Genomic DNA, 10,205 nt, shown 5'->3' on the forward strand with positions numbered 1-10,205 from the left:
CACACACACACACACACACACACACACACACACACACACACACACACTTCATTTTATTCTGAACATATTTGATATATAATGAGTTATAGTACAGGTTGAAAATAAGTATATTTAAATACACATTTTCTTTAGTGTGTACAGGTGTGTGGTGTCTGTGTGTCTGTGTGTGAACGTATATACATGCACACACACACATATATATGGTACGAGGGCTCCAACTTGCACAACAAGCACATTATCCACTGAGCCTTCTCTCTTGTTTTTCAAAAATAAATGTTAACCTCATACATTGGATGAGATGTTCAAGCAACTGAATTGAAAAAGATCAGCTGGCTTAAACACAAAAATGCTAACATAAAATAGAGGAAAATAGTTTTGCCTGCTGCTTTAGTAAGCAGTAAAAACTGTCTCATTTGTACTCTGCATATTTGTGCAATGTAGTTGGTAGAATGTTTGTACAGTATGCATGAAGACATGGGTTCAAGCCCCTATACTCATCAACTAAGTCTGAAAAACACACTTGAAACCCTAACACCTGAGAGGTAAAGGTAGGAGATCAGAAGATCTGTGTAATCCTCAGTTACACAAAGAGTTTAAACCCAGGCTGGACTACATGAAATTCTTTCTGAAAAGAAAGAAGGAGGAGGAGGAAGAAGAAAAAGAGGAGGAGGAAAGTGAGAGAGACAAAAAGACAGAGAGCGAGAGATAAAGAGTCAGAGACAGACACGGAGAGGGAGGAAGGAGGGAGGAAGGGACAGAGGGAAGAGAGGCAATATTTAAAAAGCAAAGCTTTTCTATGTGCTATATTTTTAATGAATTCTTAACTAAAAAGAACTGAAGAGTCTGTGACCATTACTTCTCTGAGAGAAAAAAAATCAACTGTAGCCCAGACTATCCAAAGGGAGGGCAAGCGGTGTTGGTCAATAGCAATCAGGCAATACAAATTGACCAACACGGTTTCTGTTCCCACCCCTCTTTCCGCTGTGCTACATTGTGCCTCCTGAGAACCCCGGCAGTAGGTTGTCTGGGCACCCCAGATCTCATACGATGACAAGAAACAGCTTAGTTGATATTATTTGTCTGTGTAATTCTTAGCTTCACGTTTGCCTAGAGGTTAGGAATCCTCAAGTTGACTGCACCTCATTTGCTAAGAAGGTAGAGATGAAGTTAATGATCAGCTAATTTTAGAGAGAAAATACTCAGATGAAATGCTTCATTCACTCTTTGGACTGTCGGATCTTATCCCTGATACCCTAATTGCCATGGAGTTTTAGAGTAAAGGCTTTATGGCCTGATAACCATAAGGTAAACCGGCATTGTGATCAGAGCTGGCGGTGTCCGAGTGTAAATCCCACCCGCGATTGCTTGGAACTGTTTCGATTTCTGTTGGAAGTCTCAGCTTCCTCTTGAGTTCAGCAGGGTAGGTCATAGAGTTCTCCTAACAAGCCACCACTTGCTGCTGAGCATGGAGCCTTCAAGATGTACTTAACCTTGATGGAGGGAAACCTTGTATCTAATAAACAGGAATAAAAATTCCAAATTACTGCAAAGCACCGCAGCAGGCGAGCTAGAATTCCAGTCATATAAAACCTCTGTTTACAGTAAGATGATGCCATGAATCACAATGACACTCTAAGGATTCAACTACCTACCTAGTCACATTCCGTCTATTTATATTATATAATCTCATTTTCATACAAGCTTATTACACATATTAAAGCCATACTTTTCCTTGTACAGGCAAGATCCATTGATAAAACAATGACATGAACTAACACCCTCCCTAAATAAAGTTGCGCCAGTACCACCGCATGTTAATGGACCTATTTCATTGTTAATGTGACTGACTGTTTATTGATTCTTGCAGGAACCCAGCAAGGGCTTCAGAGCACAATTTAGTTTGGAGAGCTCTGGGCCCAACATCTATGCTCAATTACAACTTTCAGAAGGGGCGATCAATAAAATTTAAATTGCTTATGGTAATCACAACTTCAAATCATTGGGATCAGCATAAGCAATCTGCTGACCCCAGCCAAGCTCCTAAATTGAAACCTGTAATGAGTGGTCATTTAGTTTGGGTCCATTCATATTATTTTGCAGGCAGGTGATGAACAATTAAAGATCAGTCTGCACCTTCCTCGCACAACATTCCCATCTGTATTCCCAAAGTATTAATATGCAGTAACCCTCAGGTTCACGCTTTTCCACTTCTTTAATGGGTATTCTGTATGAATAAGCAATTATATTTTCTATTAAACAATTTCAGTGTAATTGAATTAGCAGTTATAATATTGCTAGGGCAAGCAAAAGCTTTCCTAGGGAAAAATTAAGTGATATTGGGTAGTGCAAATTAATTTATAGAACTGAAAAATGTAACCAATTAAATAGAATTGCCTCAGCCTCCCCCTCCTCCAAAATACAATTAAGCAGCACATTGTTTCAAAGAGTATGTTTCAGAGCAATTTGTTTTCAATCATAATAGCTGTTTTTCATTCATTATGAAAAGCTGTCTATTATAATGAAAATTTCATAGGCAGTTTTCCTTGACAAAGCAGGTTGCAAGTTTAAACAAAGATAGCCTGCAGATTACTTCCTTGATATGGAGTCACCTTAGAATTACATTTTAATAAATCATTGAAAATAAATCTTCTGCATTACAGCATGAAGGGTTAGAGAAAGAAAAAGCAAATAGAGAGAAACAAATCAATGGAAATCTCCTGCTGCCAATATAATAATAGATGGACCAATGCTGTTACCTAAGTGTAACACACATACACACACACACACACACACACACACACACACACAGCCAAAGAGGAAATGTAAGACAAATATCATGGAAGTCAACTGTCACAAGTGAGAGCTGAGGAATAACCCCATCTTAGCCATTCATCATTCCCGCAGTGCCTCCTCCAAGCACTTGGCTGAATTATAAACTAGGGTGTTTAGGCCACTCTTCCGCCAGCCTAATGAGATAGCCATCTTTGGGTAACCACTAACGTTTGAATCACAGTTTCAAGTTTTTTCCAAGGCAAAATTTCTAAATATCTCATAAGCAGGAGTGCAAGATATTAGTAGTCAATATACCTCATAAACCTGATGTGACATCTTTTATTAATGCCTAGCTCTGGAAAGATCAGTACAGAAGCTGCGAGTCTCTCCACAGGTATTCCACACAAAGGATGGGCCTGGTACCTCAGAGGGCAGAAGAACTTCAAGGTGCTCTTGCAGGAGGGAGAGGTCAGGTTGAAAGTGTGGGAACAGAAAGAAAGACCGGACTGGACCACCCAGAGAAATGCTGCAGGGCCTCTGTTACCTCGCACCTGCTTCTGACCAGACCAGCAGGTGGGACTGGAACTAAGGAAGACTGGGGAGGAAAATGAAGTTTATCTGGCCTCAGAATCTGAGGGGACAGGATCTTTGAGTTGATTGCCTGAGGACAGAGCAAGGGAGAGGACTCAGAATAGCTAAGTCTCCCACCTGGGGAAAATGGAGAAGGTTGATGATGCTGTCTACTAGTCAGAGAATGTAACTGAGAAGTTTGGAGGAGACACAACATATGAACATATATGTGGGAAGTGTGTTATCTGTGTGCATTAATTAAGAATATTTCCAACACCCTAAAATTGCTTAATGCTGTTTCCTCTACATCTGTCAGGATGGTAGTGACTGAAAAGTATTTAACATAGAAATAAAGGCTCATATTTATCTTTATATATACCCATGGTTTTAACTTTATGCATATATATGTGTATATATATATATATATACATATATATATGTATACATATATATATATGCATTAGTGGGGTTCAACATCTGCATATAGTACATACTAACCAAACCGAGCTTGGGTACTGGGCCATTGTGGCAGGGTATAGAGTCTGTTCTTGGGAAGATTTTCTAAAATTAGAACCCAATACTATATCTGTCTTTGGTTAGGTCTAAGATTTAAAGATGTGCATTGACTTCTTTTAAAATGTAAGGATAATGGTGGATGTGATGTGTTTTTTCTTTATCCTTAGGAACCTCAGGATGAACATAGTAACAGTGTGGTTATAGCACACTTCTCTTAACCCAATATTTGACAAATTAAATTTCTTTAAAGAACAGAGAGATCAGACTTCTCCCATTGAAGAAAAGTGGTGAAAATAAATATTTCCAGGGCTGATTCTTAACAGCATAATAAACTGCTTTTATTTTAAAACTGTGAAGACATAGAGCCTAGCATGAAATTAGAGCAGAAATATTCACTTCTAAATGCATCTCTATATCTGAAATTACGATTACATGGAAGTCCATGTGCTTAAGTGTCCATCTATCTAGAAACATAGTCTATATCCATTATATTTTCACTGTTCAACAGCTTTGACGAACATAGTTTGTCTCTTATCAATGGATCTACATACACAGATACAGTTATCAAAGTGATTGTGTATAGTCTGTTTATCTACTTTACTGTTATATGTTAGACTATTTTAGACTATTTTTCATTTTTGCTGATGGGAATGCATCTTTCATCTGCATGTATGTCTATACACATGTGTGTGTGCTGGCAGAGGTCACATGCTGTAGTCATTTGTTGCAGAACAAACCCTGGTAATAGGCTCTTGTTCCCAGCATGAGGATTAGCTCAGAACCATCCTTCCTTCACATTCGTCCTGTTATTAGATGTCTAATTTCCCTTTCTTGATCCTCCCGAGTGCTGTCTTTCCTGGCCATTCAGAGGGACTATGTTTTCTACTATCTACAAGTGTCCAAGAGGCTCAATATTGATGCCCTGGACTTCCCCTAATGCACCTTTACCCAGAGAGCTTTACTGCTCACAGGGAAAATTATGTCTATGATGATTTATCCCTGACCTCTTCCTCTTTGATTTTACAAGTTAGCCTTCCCAGTCAAATTCAAATAGATGAGATACGCAAAAGAGACTAAATCATTGCTGCTTAATAATTTGACATATATCCTTGCAAAACTTCCAGAGTTTTATCTATAAAGGTGTGTAGTCCTAACATTTAAAACTTGGCCACCCAAATTACTTTCTATTTAAAATTATTTGTGTGAGCACACTGTTATCAATAAGTCGCAGCCTAGGAGGTAGGGAATGCATTGTGTTCAGATTTAACAGTTGGAATGCCTCTTCCAGCTCTGCCTCGAGCAGTGTGACTAGTAAGCAAATCATGAAATTTCTCTAGACCAGTAGGTTTGAGCGAGGTTTCTCTAGAGGAACAGAACGGCTAGACTAACACAAGGGGGGTGTGTTATACTGGGTGGTACAATAAAGGCTGGGTAACCCAGTGGTTCCTGTATGCCAACCGTGCTGAAAGAACAGTATCTACCTCATTTAAGAAACCAGAGAATGGATGTCTCAGCAGTCCCAAGTCTGTCATGGAAGGCCTGGAGGATCCCTGGGGAACTGCTGGTCTTCGTCCACAGGAAGGCTGAAGAAGTAAGTCCGGGATCTGTGAAGCTGCAGAGACAAAACAGAGACCTTCACCAGCAAGAGGCAAAGGCAGGCATGGAGGCAGCATTTCTTTTCCTCTGACCTCTCTATATCTACGCTGTCAGAAGTTGTTGTCCACTCTAGGAGAAGGCCTTCTATCCTCAGCTAAGTCCTCCTGGAAATACTTTCACAGCCTTTCTCAGAGGTGAGATGACTGTCAAAATTAATTATCACATGATATCATCCCATCTGGAAAATACAAGGGTTCCAAAGGGTCCTTTTAGCTCCAACTTTTCCTAATATTAAACGTACCCCCTCTTTCAAAGACAAACTTGGACTCCCTACTCCCAATGTTTGGTTGTGAGTCTTGGCATCTATTCTGAGGCACTGTTGGGTAGAGTTCTCAGAGGACATCTCTGTCAGGCTCCTGTCTGCAAGCTTAGCAGAGTCTGGTTCAAGGTGTCAGTGGTTGACAGTTTCTGATAGGTTGGGACTTTGGTTGGGCCAGGCATTGGTTGGGTACTCCCTCAAGCTCTATTCTATCTGCTCTACCTTTACCCCTGAACATCTTGTAGGCAGGGTGAACTTTGGATCAAAGTTGTGGGTGGGTTGGTGTTCCCCTCCCTCTACTAGGAGACTAGTCTAGTTAGAGGATGTCCTCTTCACTCTTTATGGCCTCTGCTACTAGGAGTCTCTGCTTCAGTTCCCCTTCTATCCTCCCAGGAGCCTACCCTAACTAAAGTGGGAGAAAAGGGAAAAGGACCTGAAGGTGATAGGAACTCCACAAGCAGACCAAAAGAGCCAACTAACCAGGGCCCGGAGGGGCTTGCTGAGACTGAAGGCCATTCAAATTTGGAGGCCATTCAAGGAGATATGTGAAGTAAAAGAGGAAAAACAGAGACTATAAACAAACTACCAAAAGGAGGGGAGGGCAGATCCTTCCTAGAAGTTGGTCCTCAACCAAGGACCATGCCTGAAGTGGACCTAGGCCCCCTACAAAGATGTAGCTGATGGGCAGCTTAGGCTTCATGTGGGTCCTCTAGTAAGGGAAGTGGGAGATGGATTCACTTGCCAGCTTTTTGATCACCCTTCAACCCCCCCGCCACAGGTGAAGACGACATGCTCAGCCCTGATGCTGGGGAGGGTGGGAAAGGAAGTTCCTTCCTAGCAGTTGGTCCTCACTAGAAACCAACCCAGTCAACATCTGCAGACTTTCAGGCTCCAGATATTGAAATATATAAAATACCTACTATGTATGGTATATATGCAGCATATGCATATAATTAATCATATGAAAATGAGGAGATTTCATTGAAGTATCTGTATTTCAATAAGTATTGATCCATATGCCCAAATAATATAATATGATAACAATATGGTTCTAGTTTGCTCTCTGTTCCTGGGAAAAAAAACACCACGAACAAAATCAACTTGGGGAAGAAAGGGTTTATTTCAGCTTAGATTTTACAGTCCATTATTAAAAGAAATCAGGGTGAGAACTCAAGGCAGAAGCTGGAAGCAAGAACTGAAGCAAGAGCCATAGAGGAATGTCATGCTGCGTACTGGCTTGCTCCCATGGCTAGCTCAGCCTGATTTCTTATACCACTTAGAACCACCTGTACAGGCATGGCACCACACACAGTGCCCTGTCCCCCACCACCACCCCCATATCAGGTATTAATCAAGAAAGTGCTCCACAGACTTACTTGCAGGCCAATTTGATAGAGGCATTTGCTCAAGTTTTCTTGAAGTTCCCTTTTTCCAGATGACCATGACTTTTGTCAAACTGACAAAAACTAAGCAGTACAACCACAAGAATATTCAGTGTGTTGATGTTGTTTATAGCAGACTGATGATGTACAGAACAGTGGGTTATTGAATTAAATTGCTAGACTTTGAAATCTCAACAAAAGTACATTTTAAGAAAGAGCTCTCTATGAGTCACTTTTCTTTTGCTGTGAAGAGACATGCTAACAGGGAAGTTACCATGGGACGCTTACTCTGGCTTATGTTCCCAGGTGGGAAAGAGTTCGTCATGGTGGGGAGGCGTGGAAGCAGGGGGTAGGTACAGCAGCAGGAGCAGGAAGCCAAAAGAACTGCACATTCCATGACACAGAAGAAGCAGAGAGGGTGAACTGGGAGTGAGGCGAGAGGATGATTTATCAAAGGTTGCCCCCGCCCTGGTGACATACTTCCTTCAGCAAGAGGGCACCACCCTGTAGCCTCCCCAAACAATGCCACCAACCGAGACCAAGGATTTAAGTACATGAGCCTATAGAGGGCATTCCATATTCAAACCACCGTAAGCTCCTAAATTCAACCGATTTTCACATCAGAAAGGTACCTAAATATATCCCCTTCCCTTTGAAGCCCAGGAGGGCACTGCTACCTCTAAATTGCCTCTTTGGGTTTTTAACAACTTCTTAGATGGGTTTACTGAGCACATGGGAGAAGCAGAAGAGATTTTCCCTGTCAGCATTCTGGCTTCCTATCGGAGTCTAGATGCCTCTGTGGAATTTTTATTTTCTTATGAGACAGCATTTCCCATTTGCTTTGCATGTGTGTGTGTGTGTGTGTGTGTGTGTGTGTGTGTGTGTGTGTTCCCTTCAATGAGGATGTGAGTCCTGTGAAGGTAAGTTTCAAAACATGATTATCAAATTTAAGACATAGTTTGCTGATGATGGTTGCACACAACTGTAATCCTAGCACTTGAGTTTTGGAGACAGGAGGATCAGGAGTCCAGAGTCAAATTTGGCTAGTGAGCAAATTCAAAATAACCGGTATATCTGAGATACATTCTCAAGGAAAGAAAGAGGAAGAAAGAAAAAGAGTGGGGAAGGAGGAAAGGAGGGAGAGAGGGAGGGAGGGAAGGAGGAAGGGAAGGAGGGAGGGAAGGAGGGAGGGAAGGAGGGAGGGAAGGAAGGAAGGAAGGAAGGAAGGAAGGAAGGAAGGAAGGAAGGAAGGAAGGAAGGAAGGGAAGAAATGAGGGAAGAAAGGAGGGAAGAAGGATGGAGATGGAGAAAGAGAGAGTTTGGATCCCCAGAATCCACTTAAAGTCACGTGGTAGCATGATTTGAAACCTTAGCATGCCCACTAAGAGATGGGAGTTAGAGACAGGGCAATAGCAAGCTTGCAGCAGACCAAAAACCCTGACATATGCAGGGGTGAACAAGAGACCTTGTCTCAAAAAAAGGTGGAAGATGAGAAATGACACCCAAGCTTGTCCTCTGACCTCTACATACATAAAAATGTGTGCCCACTTCACTCATTCTCACCTACATATATCATACATTGATACATTATAAAAATAAAAGGGCCATAGAGCATCATGTTTATTGAAGTGCAGGCATTAATAAGTTTTTTAAGATCTCTTAGGAATATATTTAAACCTTGGCTTCTTTATGCAAGTTTAAGAAAGCGATTAAGATCATTGGCTCTAGAGTTAAAAACTACAGCAGACAGGGACTAACATCAGTGTCCATCTCTAAAGTTCCATGAGGATCAGTGAAGTAAGTACTTAAGTAAGCTCTCAAGGCAGCATGTGTCAAGTGTTAAACAAATCTCTACTGCATTCTTGTTAGTAGTGTTATGAACAGTATTGACAGCTCTGAGTCTTTCCACAGTGTCCCAGATTTCCTGGGTGTTTTGTGTTAGGAGTTTTGTTTTTTTTTTAGATTGAACATTAACTGATGAATCCACTTCTTTTATCGTACCTTCAACACTTGAGATTTCCCTCTTCCATCTCTTGTGTACTGTTGGTGATGCTTGCATCTGTAGTTCCTATTCGCTTACTTGTATTTTCCATTTCTAACATTCAATCAGTTTGTGTTTTCTCCATGGCTTCTATTTCTATTTTCAGGTCTTGAACAGTTTCCACCAACTGTTTTTTTCTTGGCCTTCTTGGCTTTCTTTAAGAAATCTATTGAATTCCTCCAAATTTTTGTTTGTCTTTTCCGTGATTTCTTTAAGGAATTTTTTTTTCATTTCCTCTTTGTACTTCTATCATCGTCATAAAGTTGGCTTTAAAGTCATTTTCTTGTGCTTCAGCTGCGTTGGAATATTCAAGTATTGTTGTCATAGGGTAGCTGAGCTGTGGTGGTGCCATATTGCCCTGGCTGTTGCTGTGCCCTTACACCAGAGGTTAGGCATCTGGGTTTGGGGTAATTATATGTCTAGGTGTTGATTTGTCTTTGTTGGATGGGTGTTTTGCTCTTTTTCTTCTGTTTTCTCTTTGGTCTTCTGGTCTTTGTGGCCTATATTGCAGGCAGCTGGCATGACCTCTGAGCGAATAGGGAATTTCTGTCCCTGTTCAGGACTGGATTTCTGGTAGCTAACTTGGCCTTTGATGCTGCACAGATGCTCTGCCAGTGGTGTGGGCCTTGGATTGGTTGATGAGGAGGGGAGTGGCGATTGAAGACCCTGAGTGAGTGCAAGACGTCCATTTGTGGGCTGCCTATCTGCAGTTCTGGCAGCTGGTGCAGTATCTGATAGAGCAGGGAGTCTTCCTGAGTTAGCCTGTCTGTTTTTATGATTGCTCAGCCTGCAGCTTTTTTCTTGCCTGGAGTGGTCTGCTAATGGGATTCAAAGTAAAGGTCCTTCCTAAGAGAGTGTCAGGGCAACTGTGGGTGTGAGGGGAAGGGTCAGTGCACACCTGTGCGTGTGCACACAGAGGCCATAAGTCAATGCCAAAGGTTCTCTTTTATCATTCTCCGCATTCTTTTGAAAGAGCATTTCTTGATGGATGTGGAACTCGCAGCTCATT

Source organism: Psammomys obesus, unplaced genomic scaffold (assembly GCF_907164565.1).
Source record: "Psammomys obesus unplaced genomic scaffold, mPsaObe1.curated_primary_1811, whole genome shotgun sequence".
In the NCBI taxonomy this organism is placed as follows: Eukaryota; Metazoa; Chordata; class Mammalia; order Rodentia; family Muridae; genus Psammomys; species Psammomys obesus.